Source organism: Bos indicus, chromosome 19 (genome assembly GCF_029378745.1).
Source record: "Bos indicus isolate NIAB-ARS_2022 breed Sahiwal x Tharparkar chromosome 19, NIAB-ARS_B.indTharparkar_mat_pri_1.0, whole genome shotgun sequence".
In the NCBI taxonomy this organism is placed as follows: domain Eukaryota; kingdom Metazoa; phylum Chordata; class Mammalia; order Artiodactyla; family Bovidae; genus Bos; species Bos indicus.
This window is the reverse complement of record NC_091778.1, coordinates 17,733,069-17,746,290: the sequence shown is the minus strand read 5'-3', so window position 1 is coordinate 17,746,290 and position 13,222 is coordinate 17,733,069.

Genomic DNA, 13,222 nt, shown 5'->3' with positions numbered 1-13,222 from the left:
GCCAAGAATAAATAAAAAAAATTTTTTTAAATGCTTAGTTCATAGTAGAATTATTTACAATGCCAAGATATGGAAACAATATGTGCCCATCAACAGATGAATAAATAAAGAAGCTACGGTATGTACATACAATGGAATATTATTCAGCCATAAAAAGCATGAAACTTTGCCATCTGCAACAACTTGGACTTGGAGGGCATTGAAAGTGTTAGTCGCTCAGTCGTGCCCACCTCTTTGGGATCCCATGGACTCCCACCAGGCTCCTCTGTTCATGAGATTTTCCAGGCAAGGATACTGGAGTGGTTTGCCATTTACTTCTCCAGGGGATCTTTCTGACCCAGGGAGGGATCAAACCCAGGTCTCCTGCATTACATGGGGATTCTTTCCCGACTGAGGTACCAGGGAGGCCCTGGAGGGATTATGCTAAGTTAAATAAGTCACACAGAGAAAGACAAATATAGTATGATATCACTTCTATATGGAATCTAAAAGATACAACAAACTAGTGAATATAACAAAGAATCATGTATAAAATAAGCTACTAGGATATTGCACAATGCAGGGAATATAGCCAATATTTTATAATAACTATAAATGGAGTATAACCTTTAAAATTATGAGTCACTATATTAGACACCTGTAACTTATATAGTGCTGTACATCAATGATACTTCAAATAAATAAACAAGTAAATAAACGTTTTTTAAATGCCTAATGTTTGATATAGGAACCTGATTGTTTATCCCAGTATTTCCTCAGCTTCCTTAAATTCATTTTTCAGATGATAACCTACTGCCTATCAACTAGAAGTAGTAGTAATAGTAGTAGCAGCTTTTAACCTGGAGACCTTGGAACATCCCTAGTGGTGCCTTGGTTAAATCTCTACACTCCCAATGCAGGGGGCACAGGTTCAATCCCTGGTTGGGGAACTAAGATCCTGCACGCCACATGGCTTGGTCAGAAAATATATATATAAATAAATAAACAAAGACCTCATTTCTGGAGCATTCTATATTCTTACTCAGGTCAAGAAAGCTGTCCAGTTCACATCCTGAGACTTCTGTTTGCCATTTCCTTGGGAACCACTTGAGCCGCTTTTGTCTCTTGAGTTTCCCCTTTTCCCATGGCCCATGCCTTCCTTGGTCTCAGATAATTCCTGCTAGCACACAAGTGCTTTCTAAGAAAGAATGCAAGTGAAGAATTTGAGCACTTGTACATCTGAAAATGACTTCAGGTTACCTTTCAGTTCAGTTCAGTCACTCAGTCGTGTCCGACTCTTTGCGACCCAAGGAATCACAGCACGCCAGGCCTCCCTGTCCATCACCAACTCGCGGAATTCACCCAGACTCACATCCCTCGAGTCCGTGATGCCATCCAGCCATCTCATCCTCTGTCATCCCCTTCTCCTCCTGCCCCCAATCCCTCTCAGCATCAGAGTCTTTTCCAATGAGTCAACTCTTCGCATGAGGTGGCCAAAGTACTGGAGTTTCAGCTTTAGCATCATTCCCTCCAAAGAAATCCCAGGGCTGATCTCCTTCAGAATGGACTGGTTGGATCTCTTTGCAGTCCAAGGGACTCTCAAGAGTCTTCTCCAACACCACAGTTCAAAACCATCAATTCTTCAGCACTCAGCCTTCTTCACAGTCCAACTCTCACATCCATACATGACCACAGGAAAAACCATAGCCTTGACTAGACGAACCTTTGTTGGCAAAGTAATGTCTCTGCTTCTGAGTATGCTATCTAGGTTGGTCATAACTTTCCTTCCAAGGAGTAAGCGTCTTTTAATTTCATGGCTGCAGTCACCATGTGCAGTGATTTTGGAGCCCCCCAAAATAAAGTCTGACACTGTTTCCACTGTTTCCCCATCTATTTCTCATGAAGTGATGGGACCGGATGCCATCATCTTCGTTTTCTGAATGTTGAGCTTTAAGCCAACTTTTTCACTCTCCACTTTCTTTAGGCTTCATCAAATCTTGCTTTAGCAAAGATTCTAGGTTTCAAGTCATCTTCCTTTGTGAATATGAAAGTATTGACACATGGCAGTTTTACTCCAGCTTGCAAAGATACATACACTCTAAAGTTCAGAGCAGCAGCATTTACAATAGCCAAGTCATGAAAGCAGCCTAAATGACCATCGACAGGTGAATGGATAAAGATGTTTTATGTATACATATATATATATATATATATATACACACACACATACATACATGTACACGCACATATACATATATACATAACACATACACACACACACAGTAGAATATTACTCAGCCACAAAAAAGAATGAAATAATGCTACTGGCAGGAACATGAATGCAAGTAGAGATTATCATCCTAAGTGAAGTAAGAAAGAGAAAAACAAATATTACATGATACCACTCTTATGTAAAGTCTAAAATATGATGCAGGGCTACCCTGGTGGCTCAGTGGTAAACAATCCTCCTGCCAAAGCAGGAGATGCAGGTTCAATCCCTAATCTGGGAAGATCCCATATGCAGTAGAGAAACAAGGCCCATGGGTCACAACTATTGAGTCTGTGCTCCAGAGTCCAGGAGCCAAAACTACTGAGCCAGTGCTCTGAACAAGACCCCTGTGCTCTGAACAAAAGAACTTCCCACAGTGTGAAGCCCAAGCACCACAACTAGAGTAGACGACCCTGCTCGCCGCTACTAGAGAAAAGCCCATGCAGCAATGAAGACCCAGCTCAGCCAAAAATAAACAGATAGAATTATTAAAAAACAAAATATGATACAAATGAACTTATTTACAAAACCAAAACAGATTCACATAGAAACCAAACTGTTTTCTGATGTTCTTGTTCATGTGTGTTACATCCCCCAACCTCCAGAGTTTACAAGGCTGAGTGAGGTGAAGAGTAAAGTTCGGGGAGCACTCTAAGGCTTGCTTTAAAATTAATTACTCCATAGTGATAATTTCATAAAGCAGATGCCAGAGAGAGGATTAAACTCACTGATGTCATAGCATGGAGCTATCATTTGGATGGCCAGTTCTTAAAGAGGGCAATCTGTTCTGGCTTTAGAACACACTTCTCTTGATAAAATCACAACTTATTAGGGACAGCAAAGAACCTGGAGTTCCTCAGACGGAGAGCCTGGGGTACCCTGAGAAGCAGGGTGTAAGGACTCCTCAGGCTGGAGTGGAATGCAGCTCCAGTCTGTCTCTTGTTTCTCTGCTTAAATGTGTGTCCATTGAGTTGGTGATGCTATCTAACCATCTCATCCTCTGCCACTCCCTTCTCCTTTTGCCTTCAGTCTTTCCCAGCATCAGGGTCTTTTCCAATGAGTCAGTTCTTTGCATCAGGTGGCCAAAGGATTGGAGCTTCAGCTTCAACATCAGTTCTTCTAATGAACACCCAGGACTGATCTCCTTTAGGATGGACTGGTTGGATCTCCAGGCAGTCCAAGAGACTCTCAGCAGTCTTCTCCAGCACCACAACTGAAAAGCATCAATTCTTCAGCACTCAGCTTTCTTTACAGTCCAACTCTCATATCCATACATGACTACTGGAAAAACCACAGCTTTGACTAGATGGACCTTTGTCGACCAAGTGATGTCTCTGTTTTTTAGTGCGCTCTCTAGGTTGGTCATAACTTTTCTTCCAAGGAGTAAGTGTCTTTTTATGTCATGGCTGCAGTCACCATCTGCAGTGATTTTGGAGCCCAAGAAAATAAACTCTGTCACTGCTTGCACTGTTTCCCCATCTATTTGCCATGAAGTGATGGGACCGGATGCCGTGAGCTTAGGTTTTGAATGTTGAGTTTTAAGCCAGCTTTTTCACTCTCCTTTTTCCCTTCATCAACAGGTCCTTTAGTCCTCTTCACCTTTGGCCATTAGAGTGGCATCATCTGCACCACCTGCGAAGTCCAGTGACCTCCGCATGTAAGTTAAATAAGCAGAGTGACAGCACAGCCTTGGCGTACGCTTTCCCAATTGGAACCAGCCCATTGTTCTGTGCCTGGTTCTAATTGTTGCTTCTTGACCTGCATGCACGTTTCTCAGGAGACAGGTGAGGTGTCTGGTACTCCCACCTCCCTAAGATTTTTTCACAGTTTGTTGTGATCCACACCGTCAAAGGGTTTAAAGTAGTCAGTGAAGCAGAAGTAGATATTTTCCTGGAATGTCCTTGCTTTCTCCATGATCCAGTGAATGTTGACAATTTGATCTCCCATTCCTCTGCCTTTTCTACAGGATGCAAAGATGATTTTTTTTTTTTAACATAGTGCTCAGTCCAATTCACTCCTCTGCAAGAAAAAGGAAGTAGGTCTGGATTCACCTACTGGTCTGTAGACTGAACCCGGCAGCGTGTTGGTCCCAGGGTCTCTCATGGTTAGAAATGAGTTCGATGGGGAGTGTGAGAACCTTGGCACAGTACAGACTCCCTCCTGGTCAGGGTCAGCCATCACTCTATGCTCATACAGTCTTTTCAGCGCCACTCTGCATAATACATTTGTACAACTTGATCATGAAGGATTATCAGGGTGAAGTATTTGCAAGTCACATAACTAGCTAGAAAGTCTTTGAATTAAGATGGCCATCAGCCATCTCCCATCAATGTTCCTTCACTAGGAATAGTCCCGGCTGCCTCCTCACATCAATCTGTGCTCGTTTAAGGATCGTCATAAGATGGGAGCATCACTGTCAGTACTCTTGACCCAGGAGCCAATTTGTCTAAACGACATCTAGGGATCTGTGGACAGTGTGGAGTGGGTGGGGTTGAGGTCAGCTGGGCAAGGGGGCAGGGTGTTCCCTTTGGTGTGCCAAAAGCACTCCTTCTTCTCATTTCACTCCAAAATGGAAAGTGCTCTGGTTTAGGGATCAGAGAGATGTAAGCGTATGCCTTGACTCTGAAATATATTAGCTTTGATAACTGAGGCAACTACCTCAGTGTCCTTGTCTGTAAAATGGTGATGTCCCTCTTTTCCAACTATTATGAGGATCAAATAAGTATGTGTTGGTAAAGCACCTACTGTATGTCTGGGATATATAGGTACTCAATCAGAGCAGGCTCCTTTCACCTCCAGGGAGGGATGGTAGGGCCACTGATTTAAACATAAAACAGAGAACTAAGGTTCTGAGGCAGGAGGGTGTTTCTTGTGAAGGAAGACAGGATTAAAAACAAACCAGCCAACCCTGCATTTCTTAATGCCCAACCAGAATAGCCCATTGGAACTTAAAATCTGGGGGAGCTATCAACGGACCAGAGTCAGAGGGGCTCCTTCAGCTCCTTTAAAAGCCCACAAATGCCTATCCTCTGTAATTCTGCACAAAGAAGAGGGTCCTTGTCCTGAGGGAGGAGTCAGAGAGATCTCTGTGTGCGAGTGACCCATAGGACAGTCCAGAAATACCAAATATGCAGCGGGAGTGGGAACTGGGCAGTTGGGACCCACCCACCTCATTTCTTGGTGACTGAGATCTGCTTGTTAGAGGCATTCCAACAGCCACATTGATTCAGGAACTCAGTGGCTGTGGTTGACTGTACAAGTGTCACATGTTGCCTGCCCTGGAAATAAATCTAGAAGATCTGATTGATTCACTGAAGAAATATTTACTGAGCATTGGCTATACGGCAGGCAATATGCTAGGAACTGAGAAAATAGGAAAATGAAGTTTCTGCTCTCGTGGACCTTATATTCTGATAGGATAGAAAAATGTTAGTCGCTCAGTTGTGTCCAACTCTTTGTGACATGATGGACTGTAGCCCGCCAGGCTCCTCTGTCCATGGGATTCTCCAGGCAAGAATACTGGAGTGGGTTGCCATGTGCTCCTCTAAGGGATCTTCTCTGACCCAGGGATCAAACCTGAGCCTCCTGCATTGTAGCAGGTTCTTTACTGTCTGAGCCAACAGGAAAGCTATGACAGAGAAACAAACCAAATAATGGATGGTGACAAAAGCCATAAAGAAAATAAACAAGTTTGTAGATTGTAACAGAATAAGGAAAAGGTCCATTTTGACTGAGTGGCCTGGGAAGGGTCAATCCACTCTGGATTGGTTACATTAAGAGCAGAAACGAAAGAATAGAAAGGAGCCAGGAAGGGAAAAGAAGGTTCCAGACAGAAGGAATAGCCAAGTTCAAAGTCCCTGGGATAAAAATGACCTTGGTGTACTTGAGAGATGGAAAGAATGCCAGGGTGTTTAGAACAGAGTGAGCGAGGAGAGGAAGAAATAACAGTTAAGGTTGGAGAGGTGGAAGCTAAATTTGTGTTGTGGCAAAATGTCAGATTTTAGTTAATGTTAATTGGAATGGGGACTCTTTGGAAGGCTTCAAGCCTTCCTTCAAGAGGAAGGCACATTCAGGAGGGAGGAACTGGGACCTTGAGGCTGGCCCTGCCCCCCACCCCCACCCACTGCTATAAAAGCACCCGCGTTCTGATCCTAGACTCGGCATGCTCCTAGGTCAAGGTTAGGGACAGTCTGCCCTCGGAGGGGACAGGACTAGGTTTGTCATAGCTTTCCTTCCAAGGAGCCTCTATTTGCCATGAAATGGCGGGACTGGATGCTGTGATCTTAGTTTTTTCAATGTTGAGTTTTAAGCCAGCTTTTCCACTCTCCTCTTCCACCCTCATCAAGAGGTTCTTTAGTTCTTCTTCACTTTTGGCCATTAGAGTGGTATCATCTGCATCACCTGGGAAACCCAATGAACTCTGCATATAAGTTAAATAAGCAGAGTGACAACATACAACCTTGTCCTACCCTTTGCCTAATTTTGCCCCAGCAAGGAGGCCCAACCAAGGCTCCTATGCCCTGGCCTTTAACCTATGACTCTGACCCTCTGGCTCAGCGTTTTCCTTTGACAACACCCGATGCCTCATTCACATCCAGGTTTTAATACCACCAACTCTCGAATTCATTTTATATTTTCTGGAGTCCTAATAAGCCTACTTTCTCTGCTGCTGCCAGGACTTTCAAAATTACAGAGAATTGAGAGGCAGAAAAACATCTACTTCAGAAAAGAGAGTTCCAGAAAAACATGTACTTCTGCTTTATTGACTACACCAAGCCTTTGACTATGTGGATCACAACAAACTCTGGAAAATTCTTCAAGAGATGGGAATACCAGACCACCTGACCTGCCTCCTGAGAAATCTGTATGCAGGTCAAGAAGCAACAGTTAGAACTGGACATGGAACAACAGACTGGTTCTAAATCAGGAAAGGAGTACATCAAGCCTGTATACTGTCACCCTGCTTATTAAACTTATATGCAGAGGACATCATGCAAAATGCCAGGCTGGATGAAGCACAAGCTGGAATCAAGATTGTCGGGAGAAATATCAGTTACCTCAAATACACAGATGACACCACCCTTATGGCAGAAAGCAAAGAAGCACTAAAGAGCCTCTGGGTGAAAGTGAAAAAGGAGAGTGAAAAAGTAGGCCTAAAACTCAACATTCAGAAAACTAAGATCATGGCATCTGGTCCCATCACTTCATGGCAAATAGATGGGGAAACCATGGAAACGGTGAGAGACTTTATTTTCTTGCGCTCCAAAATCACTGCAGATGGTGACTGCAGCCAGGAAATTAAAAGACGCTTGCTCCTTGGAAGAAAAGCTATGACCAACCTAGACAGCATATTAAAAAGCAGAGACAGAACAAGATGGTGAAGGAGTAGGTGGACATGGAGTACTTCTCTCTCCACAGATATATCAGGAATACTTCAGACACAGAAGTACATGCAAAACACCGCTGAGAGTGGACAGGAGTGCTTGACCAGAGGAAAAGAATATATAGATCCATGCAAAACTCAGTAGGATGAAGAAACTAGGGGGGGAAACAGAAGTGTTAGTAGGACTAGACCTGTCCTCGGTGGGTGGGGGAACTGAAGCAGGGGTCTGATCCCCACTTCGGGGTAACTGTCTGAGTCAGAGGAGAAACATTTAAGGCTGAGAGTGAAACAGCTGATCTGTGGCAGCCTAAATGGAAGGAGAATCAGACAGTCCTTGCCACAGCCATACGTACCAGACAGGGACGCAGGTCCCCTGGAAGATGGAGTTTAGGGATTGTGGAGCAATCCCAGGGCGAGGGCCGCTGTTGACTGCAGAGAGACATATCTAGGGGATGTGAGGGAGGAGAGTGTGGTGGGAAATGCCTGTGGAAGAAAGCCAGGCAGCCATGGAAGCAAGGCGATACTGCTGAGTCATGTGTAGGGGGTGGAGCCATCACCATAGCCTCTCTCTCCCCTCTTGCCAACACCCGCAGCTGAACAATAGAGAGGCTGGGCCATCAAACGCCTGAGGCACTGAACTACAGAGCAGGACTCCACCCAGGGTGCTCCTTAAGTGCCTGACTTGCTGAGCTACAGAGTAGGACCCCAGCCAGGGGGCGGGGTGTCAGGGGGCCTCTATGTGCCTGATGCACAGAACAACAGAGAAGGACCCCAGACGAGGGAGCCCTCTAAGTGCCTGAATGGGTGGAGCTATGGAGAAAGACTGCCCAAAGAGGCCTTCTGATTGCCAGCTACCAGAGGCTCGAAAAAAGACTCTGATAGGGCCATAACTTCTGCAGCAGAGGCAGTTGTGTCCCTGCACACTTGGCGCTGCCAGGGCCCCCGCAAGCCAAGTAGCTGCACCACCCTCACGCTCAACTTGCACTGGGGCAGAGCTGCCACAGGCAAAAAATGTCTTGCATCTATGCGCACAGGGTCGCTTCTGTTGTGTCCAGCTCTCCGTGATCCCGTGGACTGTGGCCGGCCAGGCTTCTCTATCAGGGACGGAGGTTCTCCAGGCAAGAATACTGGCGTGTATTGGCCCATACTGGTTGCCATACCCTTCTAGAGCACTCTATTTCCCACTGCCTTAGCCGCCAACCCCTCTGAATACCTGGTGCTGCCAGAACCCCTGTGACCCAGGCAGCTGCACCACCTCCACACCTGGACCTCACAGGGGCAAACTCAAGTCCTCCAGGGCAGCCCCAGGAGCAAACCCCAGTGGACGACCCACATGCAGAGGTGGAAATAAAACCACAATTAAAACCCAGGGGTGGTGTGGCTAAGGAGAAGACCCAAAACCTTCCCACCAGCTGTACAAGCTGCAGATTAAATCCACATGATCAACTAGCCAGACTCTGTGTCTATGGAATATATAAAAGGTCACTGAGAGCTCCCACAAAAGAAAAAGCACTGGTTCTGATAGCTGTGGACATTGGAGGCAAGAACACACAGGAGTAGGTCCAGAGTAGAATCTGAGCTGCCCCCACAGCAGGTCCAGAGACCAGCAGTGTTGGAAGGCATCCTAGGGAGGTGAGGTGGACTATGACTTCTAGAAAGGAAAGGAATCTGACAGCAGTGGCTCAAGAAAAACATTTATTATTTTTATGTTTTGACTGGTTCTGTAGATTCTTTTGGATCCCTCCCCCCTTTTTTCCCCCTCTGCTGTAGTTGTCGATTTTATTGGCACTATGAAATCTAATTAAGCTTTTGAGATTATTTTCCCCCCCTCAATCACATTTTTTATTGTTGTCATAAACCTCTGCCTCTACATTGGGCTTTTGTAGTTCTGTGGAGTTTCCTTTTTTCTTTTCTTTTCTTGTTTTGATTTTGCTTATGGGTATATATGTATATCTGTGGGATTCCCTAAGAGCTCAGTTGGTAAAGAATCTGCCTGCAATGCAGGACACCGCAGTTCAATTCCTGGGTCGGGAAGATCCCCTGGAGAAGGGATAGGCCACCTGGTCCAGAGTTCTTGGGCTTCCCTTGTGCCTCAGGTGGTAAAGAATCTGCCTACAATGCGGGAGGCCTGGGTTCAATCCCTGGGTTGGGAAGATGCCCTGGAGAAGGGAACGGCTAACCACTCCAGGATTCTGGCCTGGAGAATTCCATGGACTGTAGAGTCCATGGGGTCACAAAGAGAGGCTGAGCGACTTGCAGTTTCACTTTCTTTTCATGTATATCTGTATATTCAGTCACATTTTTTATTGTTGTTATAAACCTGTGCCTCTACACTGGGCTTTTGCGGTTCTGTGGAGTTTTCCTTTTTTTCTTCTTTTTTCTTCCTTCTTCCATTTTTTTCTTTTCTCTTTTTTATAATTTTAATTTTTTAAAACCTATTATATTTTTTTCTACGTTTATGCCTTTCTTTGCTTTTCCTACTGTTCTTTTCCCCTTGCAATTAATCTTTAATGTATATAAATCTTCTTCATCTACCTCTATTTAACTTTGCATATCTATTCTTTCTACCTTTTCTTTCTTTCCTTTCCACTCAACATATTTGTTAGTTTTGTTTTCGTTGCTTTACTCCCCACTAGGCACCTTGCTCTGGTTTTGTTTTGCAGTTTGTGCTTTAGTTAGCTTTGTTCTAAACTGGTAGGTATAATTTTTGGTTTCCTTTGTTTGCTGGGTCAACCTACTGTACTTGATTTTTGTTGGACTGTTTTGACTTTGCTCATGGGTGTATATGTATATGTGTATATTCCACTATTTTAATTATTATTTGCCTGATTTTGTAACTGATATTTGTCTGGGGTTCACCTTTGGCTTCTCATTTTTGCTCGTTTGTTTTAATCTCACTTAATGCCATAACAAACCACTTATGGAATCTTTGTTCCTGACTAGAGATCAAGCCCTGAGCCTTTGGAGTGGGAGCACTGACTCCAAGACCCTAGACTACCAGAGACCTAACCCTGCTGCTGCTGCTGCTAAGTCGCTTCAGTCGACTTAGCTCTGTGCGACCCCATAGACGGCAGCCCTAGGGAGTATCAAATACTGAGAACTCACACAAAGGAAACCAGTTGAATACAAGACCCGGCATCACCCAACCACCAGTAGCACCCCATGCAGGACGCCTCATCTAAACAACAAACAAAACAAAAATACAAACCCAACCATCAGCAGATAGGATTACCACCTCACTCAGCCTTGCCCATCAGAGGAAAAACAAATAAGCAAGCAGAAACTCAGCACAAACCTCACCTTATACGAAGCTTACACAAACCACTGGACCAAACTTAGGAGGGCAGAGACCAAAAAGAAGAAAGAATTCAGCCTTGAAGCCTGGGAAAAAGAGACCTCAAACACAATAAACCACAGTAAAAAAAAAAAAAAAAAAAGGTATATATTCTTCTATGTATGTATGTATCATATTATAAATGTATTTTTCAATAAATATATTGAAAAAGATTTTTTTTTAATGTTTGTGGTAGGCTAAATAATAGCTTCCCTCCCCCAAATATATCCATGTCCTAATCTCTAAAACCTGTGAACATTATCTTATTTGGAAAAAGGGTGATTAAGTAAATGTAATTAAGTTAAGGATCATGTGTTAAAAAAATTATCCTGAATTATCCAGGTAGGCCCTAAATGCAGTCATGTGTTTCCTTTTTTTCTTTTTTGGCTGTGCTTTGCAGCATGTGGGATCTTACTCAGTCTGACCAGGATTGAACCCATGTCCCCTGTAGTGGAAGTGTGGAGTCAACCGTTGTGTGGATTTCTTAACCAGGGAAGTCCCACGTGTATCCTCATATGAAGGAGGCAGAGGGAGACTTTACACACTGAGAGAAAGCTATGTGGAAGTAGAACAAAGACAGATTTGAAGATGCTAGTTTTAAAGACTGGATTGTAAACTAATTAGCCTCCAATTAAAATAAATAAGTTTCTATTAAAAAAAAAAAAAAGACTGGATGCAGCTACAAGCCAAGGAATGCCAGGAGCTCCCAGAAGCTGGAAAAGGTAAGGAAAAGATTCTCCCCTAGAATCCCTGGAAGGGGCACAGCCTTGCCTATCCCTTGGTTTATTCCAGAAAACCATTTCAGACTTCTGATCTCCAGAACTCTGGGAGAATAAATTTCTGTTGCTTTGAGCCACCTAGTTTGTGTTCATTGCTATAGCAGCCATAGAAAACTACAACATTCAAGGCTTAGATTGGAAAACAGCAGTCCTCCACCCCTTCAAAAACCCCAAGTTTTCCTACCTAGAGGCAAATATTTTAAATTTCATAGCAAATTCTTCTGGAAATTTCCCCCATATTTCCAACCAGGGTGCATATAAAATATTTATATATTGTCTGTTGACTGTATTTTTGAAAGGAATTTAAAAGTTTATACCTCCTAAACACATTGCATGTATACACACATACACGCATGTACATACACTTCTCTTCATCATGCTGTCAGCTTCCAAAATAATTATTATATACCTTTATGCTATGGCACCCCACTCCAGTACTCTTGCCTGGCAAATCCCATGGATGGAGGAGCCTGGGAGGCTGCAGTCCATGGGGCCGCGAAGAGTCAGACACGACTGAGCGACTTCACTTTCACTTTTCACTTTCATGCATTGGAGAAGGAAATGGCGACCCACTCCAGTGTTCTTGCCTGGAGAATCCCAGGGATGGGGGAGCCTGGTGGGCTGCCGTCTATGGGGTCGCACAGAGTCGGACACGACTGAAGCGACTTAGCAGCAGCAGCAGCAGCAGGCTAAATCGATAGTCATATATTTATTGTTTACATTGATATAAATTGTGTTCATAAATGTTCTACATGGTATATTATGTTTATGTTTACCTTCTTGAACAATCTTTTGTTTTTCCTGCAGTTAAGGACCATTTCAAGTTTTGACTCGCTCACCCCATTTATATACATATCACTCACTCTAACTTCATCCCCAAACTCTGCCAGAAATAGAAAATCTTTCTCAATATATCCAACACATGAGATTTGTGATTTTCACCTCCCATCCTCCACCGTGGAAGCATCCTGCCAAGATCTCTCCATCTTCCTGATTATCCAGAATTGGTTGCCTTCTAGATCTGCATCTCTGCTGTCATCTGCAATTTTTTTTTCCTTCTTTCCTGTTGGAGACCTGGATTCCTGCATTCTCTGTTTTTCTCTTTCTTCACTGTGCCTTATCAAGATGAAGAGCCAACATTCTGGTAGCTTCTAGACAATGGGTGTGTGTCATGAAAATTCTATTGCATATCTTTCTCTTGACTATGTATAGCAATCTAGAAGAATCCTTTTCCCCTGGGTTTTGAAGGCATTTCTCTACAGTAGTGAAGTATCTTCTGGCTTCTGATATCAATGTTGATTATTTTAATGCAAATATCATTTCTAATATTGTGCATGTAATCTTGCTTTTTGCTCTGGGAGTTTTTAGGATTTTCATTTTACTGCCATTATCTGACATTTTATAATGAGTTTATTCATCATGCTGAGCATAAAGTTAGTTTTTTAAATCTGGAAACCCTTCAACTATGGAAAAATTTC